General features: G+C 42.0%; 1 long non-coding RNA gene across 1 annotated transcript; it reads right to left on the bottom strand.

The window, feature by feature from the left end:
- Positions 1–3,644: 3,644 nt before the first annotated feature.
- LOC131277237 (uncharacterized) lies at positions 3,645–15,155 on the bottom strand. Its single transcript, XR_009184425.1, has 4 exons — positions 15,072–15,155; positions 12,755–12,868; positions 12,338–12,523; positions 3,645–12,185 (listed from the first exon to the last, which is right to left on the bottom strand). It is a non-coding gene; the product is annotated as an uncharacterized lncRNA (long non-coding RNA).
- Positions 15,156–18,413: the final 3,258 nt, after the last annotated feature.

The raw sequence follows: 18,413 nt of genomic DNA, 5'->3' as shown, positions 1-18,413 counted from the left end.
CCTAGAATTAATACTTAGTGATGTTTAGTCTTCCAAGCCATGAACATGCAATGTCCTTTCACTATTTAGGTCTTCTTTGATTATGTTTAGTGATATTTTGTAGTTTTCTGTGTACAAGTACTTTACATCCTTGGTTAGTTTTATTCCTAGATATCTGATTCATTTAGTTGCTATTTTAAATGGAAATTTTTTTCTTGATTTTTCTTCTGACCGTTCATGGCTAGTATATGGAAATATTACTAATTTTTGTGTTTTTATCTTGTCACCCACCACTTTGCTGAATTTGTTTATTAGCTCTACTAGCTTTGTTGTGGATTTTTCAGGATTTTCCGCACACTGGATGATGTAATCTTAAAATAGGTAAAGTTTTACTTCTTCCTTTCCAATTTCGATGCCTTTTATTTCTTTCTTTTGACTAATTGCTCTGGGTAGAACTTCTAGTACAATGTTGAATAACAGTGGTGACAGTGGGCATTCTTACATTTTTCCTGATCTTAGACGAATGTATTTTGTGGAAGATTTTGGAAACATTCGTGAGGGATATTGGTCTGTAATTTCCTTTTTATTTTGGTATCTTTATTTGGCTTTGGTATTAGGGTGATGTTGGCCTCATAAAATGAATTAGCAAGTGTTGACTCCTCTTCAGTTTTTTGGAAGAGTTTGAGCAGGATTGGTATTAATTCTTGGAATTTACCTGTGATTTCCTCTGGTCATGGGTTTTTCTTTGTTGGGAGGTTGTTAATTACTGACTAAATCCCTTTCCTAGTTATTGGTCTGTTGTCATCTTCTATTTCTTTTTGAGTCGGTGTTTCAAGAAATTCATCCATTTCATCTAGGTTATCTAAGTTGTTGGCCTCCAGTTATTCACAGTACCCTCATATAATCTTTTTTTGTTTCTGGTCTTCATTAGTACTGTCCCCCTGTCATTTTTTATTTTATTTATTCGTGTCCTCTATCTTTTTTTTTTTTTCATGTACCTAAATGTTTGTTGATGTTGTTGATCTTTCAAAGAACTACCTTTGGTTTTGTTGATTATTGTTTTTTTTCTATACTTTATTTACTTTTTCTCACTCTAAGTTTTCTTGTTTCCTTCCTTCTGCTTCACACTTGTAGTTTAGTTTCCTCTTCCTTTTATCTCTCTTCCAGTTGTGAGGTTTCAGTCTCTCATTTGAGATCTTTCTTTTTTAATGTAGGCATTTCGAGCTATAAATTCTTCTCAGCACTGATGATGACGCACCCCATAACTTCTGGCAGGTGGTATTTTCATTTTCATATTCCTAAAGGTATTTCATAATTTTGCTTCTGATTTCTTCTTTGACCTGTTGGTTGTTTAAAAGTAGATTGTTTAATTTCCACATTTTTGTGAATTTTCCAGTTCTTCCCATATTTTGATTTGAAGCTTCATGCCACTGTGGTTGGAGAAGATACAGTTTTCGATTCCAATGTTTTAAATGAATTAACACTGATTTTATGACCTAACATATAGTCTCTCCGGGAAAATGATCCTGGGCACAAGAGAAGTATGTGTATTCTGTTGCTGCTGCCTGACATGTTTGATATATGTATGTGTTAGGTCTAGTTCCTTTAGTGGGTCGTTCACGTCTTCTACTTCCTTATTAATCATTAAAATCTCCTACTGTTAAGGTAGAACCATCTATTTCTCCTTCAAATCTGTCGGTATTTGTTTCAAATATTTGGGGGCTCTACCATTAGGTGCATATGTATTTTTAATTGTTTTGTCTTATTAAATACCCCTTTATCAGTATATAGTGAAAGTCTATTTTATGTGATATTAATATAACTACTCTAGCTCTCTTTTGGTTAGTATTCACATTTTTTCAGTCTTTCACTTTCAAGCTATTTTTCTCTTTGAATTCAAAGTGAGTTTCAGGTAAATAGCGTATATTTTGGTCATGTTTTTTAATCCATTCTATGAACAGGCAAGTTTGCCATTCATTTGCTGTACATTGTAGCTAAAATGCATTATCAGCATTGCATCTGATTTTGTTTTTGTTTCATAGAATAGTAAAAACATCATGAACTTATATTTTTTCATGTATTAGGCCAAAGTTTCCTTGAAATGACAGTGAAAATTTGAATTGCTTAAAAATGGTGATTTTACAATTTGATGGGATTTAAAACAATTGAAATATACTTACTGAGTTGTAAGTTTAGCATAGTGGTAGTCTGCTTTAAATACAATTTTGCCAAAGTATCCTAAGCATTTTGCATTTTACAGTAGGCCCAGCATATCCCCTACAATCTGTGTCCTCCGGGCTCTAGAATAGACAGTCACCTGCTGGAAAACCTTTGACCTGTGTTGGTTTCTCTCTACTTAAGCAACAAAAGTGCACCTGCAGCTTTTGTCCTGCTGCTAAATTGAATGGGACTTGTTCCTTTATAGTAGTTTTATCATCCCAAGGCTCCTCTTGTGTTGATCATATCTTGTTGAAAATACAGAGATGCTGACATTTGCAGCCCGAATCCTTAATAAAATCCCAGAGAAAGATCCAGGTGCAAGCATCCACAGTGTCATACCTACAGGCAGGAGAACCTGCCAGTCTTACTCTCTTTTCCTTTAGGGGGAGATTTTCATGACTACAATGCAAAAGATTCCTCAGGCAGCTGAAAACGAAACTCAAAATTCTCTGGAGCTGGGTATATGGACTTGTTTATAAATTAACAAAGCTAAGTGATAAAATGTTTAAACTATGTTCAATCGTGCACAGGAAACATAAGTGTAGGAAATGAGGAATCGTAAATAAGATTTTGATCTATTTAATATATTATATATTTGGTATTATCCAGGAACAGACAATGCTTAAAAGTATCTGCCACTGACTTACTTCTTTTCTTTCTGTCCCTTCAAATCCGGGTTATGTGGAGTAAAGGAAAATTCTTCAGATCGAGGGACCGTGGTTCTAATTCTTTTTTTTTTTTTTTAAAGATTTATTTATTTATTTAATATCCCCCCCTCCCCTGGTTGTCTGTTCTTGGTGTCTATTTGCTGAGTCTTGTTTCGTTGTCCGCTTCTGTTGTCGTCAGCGGCACGGGAAGTGTGGGCGGCGCCACTCCTGGGCAGGCTGCTCTTTCTTTTCACGCTGGGCGACTTTCCTCACGGGCGCACTCCTTGCGCATGGAGCTCCCCCACGCGGGGGATACCCTTGCGTGGCACGGCACTCCTTGCGCGCATCATCGCTGCGCATAACCAGCTCCACATGGGTCAAGGAGGCCCCGGGTTTGAACCGCGGACCTCCCATATGGTAGACGGACGCCCTAACCACTGGGCCAAAGTCCGTTTCCCGGTTCTAATTCTTGACCAAGAATTAACTGCATGCCCTCAGCTTCCAGTTCAGGTACAAGTGATTTATGAACTGATACTCTGCAGAATTATGCTGGTCAACCTACCCTGCCTTACACTTAGCAAGATCAGGAGATTTCCCACAACCACATTAATACCTAAACATGTACTTGTGGCCTTCATGCCATGGTCAAAAGGATCTGATCTCATAGGGAGGCATTAGATTCCCCATTAAGTTTCCTCCCTCATCCCTGCAGAAACCCCCTGTTCCCAATGCCCCATTTTATATAACTCAGAGCTCTGCTCTGGTGCACTCGATGATGAATAGAGCAGAACCACAGGCTTCCTTGATCATGTTGTATTTATTGGAAATAATAAAAGTGTATAAGTGGGAGCTTCTCCAACAAATCAATTTATTCGAAGATGTGTATTTTACAAATTTTAAAAAAATCACTATATAGAGACTGAAAGTAGTCTACCAAATAAGGTTCTCTGTAAAGCAATGGCATTCTTGACTCTTAGCAGAGAATCATTCAGTCTTGAAGTCTAGATACAAATTTCAAAATTAATACAACAATAAGATTGCCTCAACTAGGGTGAATTGGCATGTATTATAGCAAGTACCTGGGGACTCACTGACAGGGAAAAAAACAGAGTGTCTTTGCAATGCACAGGTCTCAGACAAAAGGAGCCTGCTTGAAAGACCAAGGGGCCCATGACTACTGCCTTCCATCTTGTAGTATAACAAACATAGTACATACACATTTTGCCCCATGAGTAACTTTTCAAGGTCCCTGCGTAAGCACATATGCAGATATTGTAAACCTAGGAAAAAATACAAAGTCACAGTAGCCAAAGGGGAATAATCCCGTCAGATCCTGGAATAGCTGATGTCACGGGCAACTCCAGGAGTCAATGGGGTGCACGTGAAGTTCATGGCTTTTGTACAACTAATGTGACTCTTTGACACTCAGAAACGGATGGATATTATAAAATATTATATTACATACAAATTGAGGAATAAAGGCAAACCAATCATATAGAAGCTGTAATAGACATTACACAGTTTTCCTTGTAAAGACATTCTTACCCTTGCTTTCTAAAATCTTTATACATACAAAGTAAGGGTTGAGGTGTTGGGGTGCAGAACTCTCTGGACTCATGGGAGGTTCTATGATCACCTCTTAGCCCAAGTTCCCAGATCCCTCTGTTCTGGCCTGTGGAAGTGAGGATTAGCTGCCTGGTTGCTGTCCAAACCTGTGGTCCCCAGCCTGGAGCTCAGCACCCTCACTGGCAAACCTATAGTCTCCCAGCTGAAACTCTGGTGGGGTCAACAACAGGCCTTTCCAGTATTCTATAGGACAGGGTGTTTATAACTGAAAGGGCAGACTGAGAAAATAAGTGAGTCCTATCACACATCCACCCACCACTGTACTTTTTCCAAGTAAATAAAGAATAGAGTGAGACTCATTATGAATAGAAAGAGGAAAGGGAAGCTCAGAATGCCAAACCACATTTACAATGTTGCCTGGTCCGCCTGCCTGTGGCAGTCAGTAATGTGTCTGCTGTGATGTGGAGCAAGTAATAAGGCAAGCCCAAGTCCAGAGGGGTGTGGCCAATGTGAACATTCACTGTACACTTTTAGAGAGGATCCTCCATGTGCAGTCTTATCTGCAGATGACCACTGAGGTCTAAAACTCAGCAGCCTCAGTTACTGCTTATTGACAGTCCCAGGGAACCTTTCTTTCCCATTCACAAATGTGCAGAGTAAGATCAGCAGAAGAGTGCAGGAAGTTATTAGGAAAATGCTTGGATAAAACCCAAATTCCATTCCCATACTCTCCATTAGAATTTCTAATAGGTACTACTTTCCCATTGTTCTTCAATGTGGAAAGTGTACTCTATAGCTCATCAGTGTAAGGACATCTCCTATGCCCCAGAGATTGCCAGTGGCAGATTGTGCTTCTCTGTGTGACCTAAAGGAAGGCACTTGACTCATAACAAGTGTGCCATAAAGGAATGCGGTGTCTGGCAGTGTATGTGGTAACAAACTACTACCAAGAGCTCTTAGCTTCCATATGACCGCAGCTCACTAAAAAAATAATACAGTGACTGAGTTTGATGTGGAATATATCCCACAAAGAATTACAGCACATCATCATTCCCATGTCAGGAGACATTCACTGAGGACTTGCCACAGGTGCTTCAGAGCCAAGGCTGGCATAGGAAAGAATTTCTCAGAAGGAGCCAAGGACCAGGCCACACCTTAAATTCTGAGGAAGGTTGTCTTCTTTCTCTAAGAGGGTCTCCATTCTTGAAATTACCACGGATTAGTGAATCACTGTTTTTGGAATTCTCTATCATTTGAATGCCTTTCAATGCCAATACTCAGTGGAATTATCCACTAGGACAAACCATTCACTTGTTTTTCAGACATTGAAGAGAGACCCAGTATGACTTCAGTGGGCAGAGGGCACAAGAGGATGTGCCCTTTTGGATTTGACACAATATAATACCTGCTTTGTGACATCCAAAAGAGCAACATGGACTCAGAATACCAACAGCCAAAGGCTAAGAGCAGATAAACAGGGAAAGTGGCAGCTAAAGCCAGATGGTAATGCCCTCCTGGGCACTGAGGAGTAGGAGGTATTAGGCATTCTATAGAGAGACCTGTCCTGACAGGTTCCTGGACCTCCAGTATCATCTGCAGATTGCCATGGGGATTCAAAAGTAATCAAACTCAGTTACTGATTACAGACAGTAGTCAGGTAACCTTTTTGTTCCCACCAACTTGCAGAGTATGAGCAGCAGAAGAGTGCGGGAACCTTTCAGAGAAAAACCTGGAAAATATTCACTTTGCTTTCCCAGACAATGAATCAGGATTTCTATTAATTACTAATATACAATTGTACTGCAATGTGGACAATATCCTCTTCAGCATATTAGTGCAAAAGCACAGGAATCTGCCATTCAGATATCACCGAGTACTTCCCTAGGACCCACAATTTCCCATTTCCCAATTGCTTTACATGTCAATGCATGTGTACCTCTGTGACCTTCATCAAGGTGATTGAGCCATGTGAAGGTGGAAAATAAAGTGCTGTGTCTGGAGGAGCATGTTGAAAGAACATATCAGCCACAGCAGTTCACATTCATAAGTGACTCGAGAAGACGCTAGCTTGTTATAAAAGTGATGGAGTGAGTGGTCAACACAACCAAGAGCTAGAGAACATCAGAAGTGACAGCAGTTCCTTCCCTCAGTACTGTGCTATGCAAAAATGCTCAGGGAATATGGAAAATAAGTCACTGTCTCTCTCATGTGTGCTTTATTTTTGCAAGATGGCTATATTAGTGTGTAGAACAATCAACATTGTGCATTGTTGTCTTCTGTCCCCTAGCTACACTGACTGCAAAGCACTGCAAGGGATGGGAAAGAGAGCAGGACACTCCCCCTTCAACACCCAGCACCTACCACACCTCTCACAACAAAATCCCTTGTCCTTCCAACTGTCTTCTTAATCCTTGTCCTCTTGCAACATCCTCTTAACACTGACCAGACTATTCTATAACCAGTCTTACAGTGGACTAATTGAGAGAAATTGAAAGCTTAAAATAGGGAAACCATCTGCCCCAAACTACCCCACATGCAGCTCCAGCCTATTGTTCAAATGCCCCAGATGCTAAAGTGCTACAAAAGTTGCACAAATCCCTCATTGCTGAATCTACAGCAAACTCTTCCATGAGAGTGCTAGCAATGTTCCTATGAGGCAATGTAACTGCCCCTGTGGGAAAAAAAAATGGCAACAGAGGTCAGACCACCAACAGGAAAATGTATCCAGTGGATGAATAGGGAAAGTGACAGCTAAAGCCTGAGGGATGCCCTCCCTCAAGCATTGAGAAATTGAAGGGGTTAAGCATCCTGGGTACACACCTATACTGTGAGGTTCCTGGGTTTCCAGTATCATCGGCAGATGCCCATGGGGAGACAAAAGTTACCACCTACTGCTTTTTCACAGTTCCCAGGTAGTTTTATGTTCCCACCAACTTGCAGAGTATGCTCAGCAGAAGAGTGCTGGAAGCTAAACAGAGAAAGGCTTGGGTAAAAGTCATATGCCCTTCCCAAACAAGGTCTGGATTCCTAATGATAACTAATAGATCATTGAATACCGCGGTGTGGAAACCACCCTGTTCAGCGCAGGAGTCTTATTAGAGAACATCTCCTTTTCCGTCATGGGCACACGAGATTCCCATGCCCCTGATGTTGCCAGTGCCAGGGTGTGCTTTCCCATGTGACATTGTGAAAGGTATTTCCACTCTGCAAGTGTGAAATGAAATGCTGTGTCTGACAGAGTACTGTGCTATGCAACAATGCTCAGGAATGTGGAAAATAAGTCACTGTCTCCCTCATGTATGTCTCGTTTTTGCAAGAGGGCTATATTTGTGCGTAGAACAATCAACAATGTGCACTGCTGTCTTCTGTACCCCAGCTACACGGACTGCAAACTAATGCAGGGGATGGGAAAGAGAGCAGGACACTCTCCGATGAACACACAGCACCTACGACACCTCCCACAAAAAATTCCCTTGTGCTTCCAACTATCTGCTTAATCCTTGTCCTCTCTGAATATCTTCCTAATCCTGGTCAGACTGTTCTGTAACCAGTCTCAGAGTGGACTAATTGAGAGAAACCGAAAACCTGAAATAGGGAAACCATCTGCCCCCAAATTACCTCAAATGCAACTCCACCCTATTCAAATGCCCCAGTTGCTAAAGTGCTACAAAAGTTACACAAATCCCTCATTGTTGTATCTACAGAACCCTCTTCCATGAGAGCGCTAGCAATGTTCCTTTGAGGTAATGCAACTGCCCCTGTGGGAAAACAAAAATGGCAAGAGGGGCCAGGCCACCAACAGGAAAAGGAATCCAGTGGATAATTAGGGAAAGTGACAGCTAAAGCCTGAGAGATGAGCCCTCCCTCAAGCATTGAGAAATGAAGGGGTTAAGCACCCTGGGTAGACACCTATATTGTGAGGTTCCTGGGTTTCCAGTATCATTGGCAGATGCCCATGGGGAGACAAAAGTTACCAGCTACTGCTTTTTCACAGTTCCCAGGTAGTTTTATGTTCCCACCAACGTGCAGACTATGCTCAGCGGAAGAGTGCTGGAAGCTAACAGAGAAAGGCTTGGGTAAAAGTCATATCCCCTTCCCAAACAGGGTCTGGATTCCTAATGATAACTAATAGATCATTGAATACCGCGGTGTGGAAACCACTCTGTTCAGCGCAGGAGTCTTATTAGAGAACATCTCCTTTTCCGTCATGGGCACACGAGATTCCCATGCCCCAGTAGTTGCCAGTGCCAGGGTGTGCTTTCCCATGTGACATTGTGAAAGGTGTTTCCACTCTGCAAGTGTGAAATGAAATGCTGTGTCTGACAGAGTACTGTGCTATGCAACAATGCTCAGGGAATATGGAAAATAAGTCACTGTCTCCCTCATGTATGTCTCGTTTTTGCAAGAGGGTTATATTTGTGCGTAGAACAATCAACAATGTGCATTGCTGTCTTCTGTACCCCAGCTACACTGACTGCAAAGTAATGCAGGGGATGGGAAAGAGAACAGGACACTCTCCGATGAACACACAGCACCTACGACACCTCCCACAAAAAATTCCCTTGTGCTTCCAACTATCTGCTTAATCCTTGTCCTCTCTGAATATCCTCCTAACCCTGGTCAGACTGTTCTGTAACCAGTCTCAGAGTGGACTAATTGAGAGAAATCGAAAGCCTAAAATAGGGAAACCATCTGCCCCCAAATTTCCTCAAATGCAACTCCACCCTATTCAAATGCTCCAGTTGCTAAAGTGCTACAAAAGTTGCACAAATCCCTCATTGTTGTATCTACAGAACCCTCTTCCATGAGAGCGCTAGCAATGTTCCTTTGAGGTAATGCAACTGCCCCTGTGGGAAAACATAAATGGCAAGAGGGGCCAGGCCACCAACAGGAAAAGGAATCCAGTGGATAATTAGGGAAAGTGACAGCTAAAGCCTGAGGGATGCCCTCCCTCAAGCATTGAGAAATAGAAGGGGTTAAGCATCCTGGGTACACACCTATACTGTGAGGTTCCTGGGTTTCCAGTATCATCGGCAGATGCCCATGGGGAGACAAAAGTTACCAGCTATTGCTTTTTCACAGTTCCCAGGTAGTTTTATGTTCCCACCAACTTGCAGAGTATGCTCAGCGGAAGAGTGCTGGAAGCTAACAGAGAAAGGCTTGGGTAAAAGTCATATGCCCTTCCCAAACAGGGTCTGGATTCCTAATGATAACTAATATATCACTGAATACCGCGGTGTGGAAACCACCCTGTTCAGCGCAGGAGTCTTATTAGAAAACATCTCCTTTTCCGTCATGGGCACACGAAATTCCCATGCCCCAGATGTTGCCAGTGCCAGGGTGTGCTTTCCCATGTGACATTGTGAAAGGTATTTCCACTCTGCAAGTGTGAAATGAAATGCTGTGTCTGACAGAGTACTGTGCTATGCAACAATGCTCAGGAATGTGGAAAATAAGTCACTGTCTCCCTCATGTATGTCTCATTTTTGCAAGAGGGCTATATTTGTGCGTAGAACAATCAACAATGTGCATTGCTGTCTTCTGTACCCCAGCTACACGGACTGCAAACTAATGCAGGGGATGGGAAAGAGAGCAGGACACTCTCCGATGAACACACAGCACCTACGACACCTCCCACAAAAAATTCCCTTGTGCTTCCAACTATCTGCTTAATCCTTGTCCTCTCTGAATATCCTCCTAACCCTGGTCAGACTGTTCTGTAACCAGTCTCAGAGTGGACTAATTGAGAGAAATCGAAAGCCTAAAATAGGGAAACCATCTGCCCCCAAATTTCCTCAAATGCAACTCCACCCTATTCAAATGCTCCAGTTGCTAAAGTGCTACAAAAGTTGCACAAATCCCTCATTGTTGTATCTACAGAACCCTCTTCCATGAGAGCGCTAGCAATGTTCCTTTGAGGTAATGGAACTGCCCCTGTGGGACAACATAAATGGCAAGAGGGGCCAGGCCACCAACAGGAAAAGGAATCCAGTGGATAATTAGGGAAAGTGACAGCTAAAGCCTGAGGGATGCCCTCCCTCAAGCATTGAGAAATAGAAGGGGTTAAGCATCCTGGGTAGACACCTATACTGTGAGGTTCCTGGGTTTCCAGTATCATCGGCAGATGCCCATGGGGAGACAAAAGTTACCAGCTACTGCTTTTTCACAGTTCCCAGGTAGTTTTATGTTCCCACCAACTTGCAGAGTATGCTCAGCGGAAGAGTGCTGGAAGCTAACAGAGAAAGGCTTGGGTAAAAGTCATATCCCCTTCCCAAACAGGGTCTGGATTCCCAATGATAACTAATATATCATTGAATCTCGCAGAGTGGAAACAACCCTGTTCAGCGCAGGAGTCTTATTAGAGAACATCTCCTTTTCCGTCATGGGCACACGAGATTCCCATGCCCCAGATGTTGCCAGTGCCAGGGTGTGCTTTCCCATGTGACATTGTGAAAGGTATTTCCACCCTGCAAGTTTGAAATGAAATGCTGTGTCTGACAGAGTATGTGCAAACAACTTACATCCAACAGCTGTTAATTTTCATGAAGATCTCCAGATGACCTCAGCTCACATATAAATAATAGGGTGACTGAGTTTGATGGGGAATACATCCCACAAAGAATTTACAGCACATTACCATACCCATGTCACTAGACATTCATTGAGTACATATCAGAGATGACTGAATGACAAGGCTGGCAAAGAAAACAGTCTTGAAAAAGATCTAAGGAACAGTCCACATCTTAAATTCTGGGGAGAACTGTCATCTTTTCCCCCGAGTGTCTTGATTCTTGAAATTACCATTTCAAGAAGCACCATTTGGGAACCCTCTATTTTGTGCTCACTTGTAAAATATCAATACTCAGTGAAATTATCCATTAAACCAAACTACTAGCTTCTGTTTTTCACGTGTGAAGAGACCTAAGAAGACTGTGATTAGTAGAAGGCACTATAAGAGGGTATGGAATGGGAGGACAGTTCTCAGTTACACTTAAGTTTGACAACTGTTTTGGACTAGCAATTAGACAACCCTTCCTGAAGGCACATGGCTGGCACAGACCCACTAAGTGTGTTTGGGGAAAGCTTTTTGTAAACACCTCAGTCCTGTTTGTCAATGGTTGGGATATAACAATGGACCCCACCTAACAGCACTTTAAAGTGATTTAACCAATTAGAGGACTGAACCAAAATATTTGAAATGTCAATATGCTACACAAAGACTACACAAATAGACTCTTTGGCTTCTAGTAAAAAAGAATGTGGATTTTTTGACCTTGGGTAGGTGAACTTCAGACTCTGTCATGCCACAATGTGAATAAAGCCCATGCTAATAGAAAAGTAGTGGAGCTGAAGGTATCTATTGAGACAGAAGGTTAGAAGCTTCTTTGTAAACCTCTAAGAACATTTCATGTGTATAGTTGGCACTTTACCCTGCCTCTCTCAAATTGCAAAATACCTTCATCTGAATTTCAAGGCACAAATCACCTCCCAGTAAATGACTTTACAAAGATGAGGAAAAAGCACAGACCCTTCTGGAAGGTGCTGCCAGTTAACAGGCACCCTCAGGCCAACACAGCTTGAGGAATCCTAAGTCCAGATAGGAGCCCAGTCTCTTCAGCCTCCATGTCAAGTGTCCGTAGTTTGCCACCACAGAAGTCAGCTCGGAGCTTGGCAAAGGCAGGGTTCCTGAGCTTCCTCTTGCTTTACAGGAAGGTTACAGAAATGCCCTTTCCAAAGGGACACCAAGGTAACCACTCAGGAAACTGGCTGATCCTGGCAAAGGAAACACATATTTCAAGATAATTATGCCTGAGCCAAAAGAGGTAGGGGTTAGCGAAATGGGGAAGGAGAGGAGGGAAAACGAACACACTAATGTTCTGCTCGAAAATGTGGACTCAGGAAATGTTTACTCATTCTTTGAGTACCTGATATGTCCTGGATTCTTTAAAAAGATGACCACACTTGAGTCTCACAACCTCCCTGATAGCAAGGTATGGTTTCCAATTTGCAAATGAGAAAACTGAGGCTCAAAGACCATAGAGAGAAACAGCCCAGACTCAGATAATAGAGCCTCATTGTGAATGAAACATTATGTATGGCACCAGGAATTTCTGCAAAACAAGGAAAAGGCCAAAGATGCATGGAAAGAACAGAGGTAGTATTGCCTTATACTTTACATTAATTGTTGACCTATCCCTCCATGACCCCACCCAATAAATGCCCTCCCCACTCCTGCAGAGTCAGACTGTCAGACTACCATTTTCGCCACTCAATCGACAGGTCCCCTCTTCCCCCTTCGCATAGAAGGTATGGAAATTACCTTGAGATCCACATTCTCATACCTGAAACAAAAACCTGAGCAGTACTCCCACAATTCCTGGACTCCTGATTTTTTTTCTTTTTCTTTTTGGTCAATGCCATCCAGGCTTTTCTGTTCCTGCCGGCTACTGCAACGCCTTTCCAAAAAGGATAAAAAGGTTGATCAATACTTTGATTTTAAAATGTGACTATCAGGTTTCTCTGAGATCAGAACATCCTTAGAAATGCCAATGTCACTTTAACACTACACCCAGTGTACCGAGGGACACAAATACGTACTCAAAAAAGACATCCCTGTCTAATGAAAGGAATAGGTTGTAGAAACAGGGTCTCTACCGTGGAGTTAGTCAGCAGTGGCCAAGTAGTGACCCCGAGGTAGGTGGTAGTTCCTATCTCTAGACACTCTAGGAAGGAGCACTAATACTCTCTGTAATGGTGCTTCCCATGACAATTTAAGAGCGTGATGTTAATGCAGTCGCCTGGGGAATTGAACTCCCAACAGACATTCAAGAGTGACAGGTGGAAGGCACTTCCGGGTATTTACTGTCGGAAACACCCGGTCTCAGCTCCTCTGAGGGCTGCGCATTTTTACATTGAAAATACCACAAAACGGCCTTCATTTTCAACACAACTCTGAAATAGGACTCACAAACTCCAAAACTGCAAGTTCAATGATATTAAAACACCATTTCATTTAATAGTAAAATAAAAGGTTAGGCTCGCGGGCAGTGTCAGACCAGTAACAGTCGTAAATCAAGAGGAGTAAGGCAATTAGAACACATTGTGAATTATCGATAACGCCAAACTTTATCACAGAGCTTATGATAGAGACCAGGACCCACAGTAAATGGAATCAAATCATACCAAACACACAACTTCTTTGTAAGATGAAGTGTCAAACTGAAGTGGCAGGGGATTGTAGACCTTTAACTCTTCACTTCCGTAAACCGTCAAGTACTCACATGATTACGTCTGCTTTTGTAAATAGAATACCTCAAAATATTGATTTTTAACGAAAATATGTATATGAGGACAAGACCGGAATTTAAAAAACTATGTCAAAACACGCAATTAGAACAATCAGTTTATAAATTAAAAGGCTCTCAATCAGACGTTAATTCACTCCTCTGAAGATTGCAATTTATACCAAACCTGAAAAGAAAACTTTTGCAAAGAGGATAAATACAGTGGTTTTGTAAAGTGTAATGCCAAGCTGCGTTCAGTCTAGGCTGTTAAAATCTGCTATGCGGCAGCCTCTGAGTTTATAAACCGTCAAGTGTTCATATTAGATGATTAATTTCCATGTACTCTGAAAATATTTTCATTTCAAAAGGATATTTACGGAACACGACCAATACCAAAATTAAATAAATGCAAACGATTACAATGTCATTAAAAACAAACAAACAAAACAACGATCCACGGCGATACGCAGTAAAATAAAATATTAGCTAGATTCCCAAGGGATTGATTCCCTTCCAAATCTTAAAGCAACAAACTCTTGGCCAACCAGACCGCTATTTACCTTAGTAGTAAACTGCAAATAACAGCAAACATTTTAAGGAAAACGCAAGAAAACATGAGGACCACGTTTTAAAATCAATCACGTATAATACATATTTATATTACGTAAAAATGCAAAACAGCAGTCAAAGAACACTGATAATTATTCAGGGTGGTGAGGGAAACAATGGCCTATAACCAGAAATAAATATATTTAAAACAGCATCTGAAGAAGACGGATTAAGAAATTTACACAAGCAAATGAGATTAAATATTGTGACATGAAACACAATAGAGCACGCAAAGGCAGCTAAGGGCCACTGTCTGTCATAATCCCACACGCCCTCCCTCAGCTCGTTAATTTCCTCCATTTCACATCTAAAATTACAGACGTCATCCAGTCCCTGATAAGAGAACTCACGAAAAGTTTACAGACCAAGATTCAACCAACGACATTGAAAAAAACAAAGGCAAAGTCAGGCCCATCGCGGCCAACGGACACTGCGCTGTCCTGGACTGACAGCAGCACAGGCAGCCGCCTCATCCTCTTCCTCGGGTTTAAACTGAAACCATCACACATGCTTAAAACCATGAAGAAAAGGGCACCAATAATAACACTTAAACTAATAAAATGGTATAACGAGTGATCACGATGTGAAATAAAACTCAACACTGCACCCAAGCGCGACCAAGCGACCTTCCCTGTCACACATTCATAAACCCTTCGGACACGTCCGTTAAAGTACATTTTTAGACAACACAACCGATTTTACGAAAATGACACCAGAAACAGCCAACTCTTGATCAGCGTTACAAATTACGCTGAATTCAACTTACATTTTTGTGATGACAGGAGGGAGGCGCCGCCATGTTCTCACATTCCTAGGGGCCACCGTACCTACCCCCACCCCCCAGCCCCCCAGGCCAATAAGCAATCCAGGTTGAAATCTAATCCACCGGACTCCCGCCTTCCATGCTGATGATTGGTGGGCCTGAAATGATAGACAGCCACACGGTCCACTCGATCCAAGGCCCCAGCTGAAGAACTGGTCTTTGGACATATTATTTCCTCTTTCTGCAAAGTGTGCTTCATATCTGTGATTATTATGCCCATTCTGTAATGCCCAGCTCGATTCTTCCGGCACATACCATTGGCTCTTTTTTCTGTCATCTCTGATTTTGGAAATCTTGTTCACCCAATTTCTTCTGTTTCATCGCCAATTGCATCCTCCTCTGGCAAGCCTGTCCAAGTTTTATTCCTCTCACCCCTACAGGTGGATGTGAGCTCCTCTTTTGTCAAAATGGGGATATGGAAAGACTTCAGCGCTTGGATGCAAAGAATGATGTAGGCTCGAGTTAGCATAGGGCGTCGCATGGTTCAAAGGATGCAAGGTTTGCACTTGGAAATCTGGCAAGCTAGCTGCAATGTGAATTGCACGTGATAATCGGTGGGGTACACAAGGTGCAAATGGAGTGGCCTTTGAGGATCAGGGAGGAGTACATACACAGAAGCAGGAATATGAAACAACATGGCCGTCTCCCTTAGGAATGCAAGATCTGGCATTTTAGAAAAGACACTGAATGACGTATGTGGGAAAAGATGGGGTAAGAAAAGCAGCCAAGAGCAAAAACGCTTGGGATGGATGCTCTCTGCTTGAAGAGCCTTTGTGATTCTAAGGCCTTGAATAACCACATCCAATTTGAACTTCATATCTATCAATGAGTAGTATCGTTGTGCACAACGGATTGAAATAGAGACAAAGGAAAAAGGAAGGCCCTTTAGTTAGAAGAAGGTTGTGAGAGTGCAGCTGAGTTGCAGTGAGGGCGGGAGCTCCTACAGGTGCAGTGAAGATTCAGCCAAACCCAGGCTGAACTCATTAGCACAAGGGAATGGGGAGGATGGAATGTGGTGCCTAAGTGCAGTGAGATCTTGAAATGTATGTAAACTAAAGCGACTGTCAAACCCACTTTCTCGTCTATCACATTCCATGCATATTAAAATATAATCACTGCCGGTGTGGTGGTTGAGTGATGGGCAGAAGAACAATTTTAAAGGATTTTTTAATCTACCCAAAGCAAGCTAGCCAAACTGTACCGCAGGACTTTTCTAATCTAGTTCCCTACATTCTGCTACTCTTAGATCCCTTGAAGTGACACTGCCTTTTGCCAAGTGGGTGGAGTCCTCTTCACTCCTGTCTTCTTTCTCAACTCCCATAGCCAGTGAACAAATCCCCTCACCCTGACTGTCTGAAGGACCTTTAGCTTTTTATGTCACAGCCTGAAAAAAAAGTGTCCAGGTAAATGGTGTTATTGTTTTTAACGAAAAGGAAGGCAGTATATTGGAGAAGGGTGAGGGGCAGGGTCTGGAGTATGGGAGGAGGTGGCTTGGGAGTGATAGGCAGGGTTGGGTTCCCGTTAGACCTTGATATTCCTGGGGAAGGCTTGTATTTTCCTCTAACTGCTATGAAAGGCACTGGCCATCTATCCAATAGCTATTCTGGTGCACAATGGGGAGCAGCTCGTGGGAATTCCACTTCGCTGCACAGCGCTGTTCTCCCTTTGATTTAGCTCAACCATGAGGGTGTCCCTAAACATTTTCTTAGATAGCACCCTGACTCTGCTGCTGCCCTCCCTTCTGGCCTCTTTAACTTCCAGGCTATGCTACCAGGGGACTTACCTTCTGAGGCAGTTCTGAGGGGATTATCAACCTGTTTATTCCCTTTGGGTATGATGGGGAAGTTGTATTCTAAGTATTGGAGAAAAGTGGAAAGATCAGAGGCTGATCCTGTGCTTTGCCTGGCTCAATATAGTACAGAAAGACAAGTCCACACACACGGATGACCTGAGCACCTGCAAATATACACACGCATATATAATTGTAAAATATATATTGAAAAATACACATTTCAGGTCTGTATAGACCAATGATTCATCACAAAGAAAATACTGGAATTACCATCTGAATGAAGAAATACAAGGTGTATTTCAGGGTTTCATGCAACCCTGAAACCCCACACCTGGCCCCTTTTATGACATCCTCCTACCCCTTGAAGGTTACCAATATCTTGACTTACAGTAATCCTTCCTTATTTCCCCTTTTAGTTTCATTGCCTAACCTTGCATCCCCAAATACTAAGTTTGGCAGTTCAAACATATAAAGAAAACCTTTAGAAAATTGTTCAAAAGTAAAGGGGAGGCAAAATGACAAACATTGTATGATCTCTCATACAATCAGAATATGCAAATTCATAGAGCCGGAGAGTAGAATACAGGTTACTAGGGGTGGGCAGAAGGTTGGGGAAAGGGGAGTAATTGCTTAGTTAGTACAGAGTTTCTGTTTAGGGAGGATGATAAAGTTTTGGTACTAGATGATGGTGACGGTAGCACAACATTGTGTATGTAATTACCGCTAAAGTGTAAGCTTGAAAGTGGCTAAAATGGGGAATTTTATGTTGTACTTGTTACCAGAACTTTCAAAATCATACATTTTAAAAATTAACAACAACAACAACAAAGAAGAAAGTGGATGAACCTTCCACCTAGGTCAAGAAAGACAACAGTTCCATCAAACCAGAAGTCTCCTGGGTTCCCTCCCATTCAGTGCTGCCTTCTTCCTTCTAAGTGTTAACTAGCTTCTACCCTGACTACAAACAATACAATTTGGTTTCACCCATTTTTAACCTTTATAAAAATGGAAATATGTAGAGGGTTTTCTTTTGCTGTGACTTCTTTAATTCAAAATCTTGTTTTTGAAATCCATTGACATAGATGCAAGAAGCTTAGTTCATTCATTTCATTGCTGTATAGGACTTCATTGTGCTCAACAAAGCACAATCGATTTATCCATTCTGATATGGTGCTCATTTATGTTGCTTCTGATTTTGGATTTTACAACTAACACAGCTATAAACAACTTTACTAGATGTATTATTCTGCCAAAGGGGTGCTGATGCAAAGTACTGGAAATTGGTTGGTTTTCATTAATGGCTTTTATTTTGGGTAGGAGCCTACAGATACCAGGCCATAAAGCATAATTCACTTCCCTCACCGAAGTCTATTTTCATGAGTTGGAGCAAGATGGCTGCCAACGTCTGCGAGTGTTCAGGCTTCCTGGGTTCCTCTGGATGCAGCGCCTCTGTTTTCTCCACAAGGTCAGCTCTAGACTATCAGGCAAATGGC

Source organism: Dasypus novemcinctus, chromosome X, assembly GCF_030445035.2.
Source record: "Dasypus novemcinctus isolate mDasNov1 chromosome X, mDasNov1.1.hap2, whole genome shotgun sequence".
In the NCBI taxonomy this organism is placed as follows: Eukaryota; Metazoa; Chordata; class Mammalia; order Cingulata; family Dasypodidae; genus Dasypus; species Dasypus novemcinctus.
The sequence above is the reverse complement of the archived record's forward strand: the minus strand, read 5'-3'. Positions and strand labels throughout refer to the sequence as shown.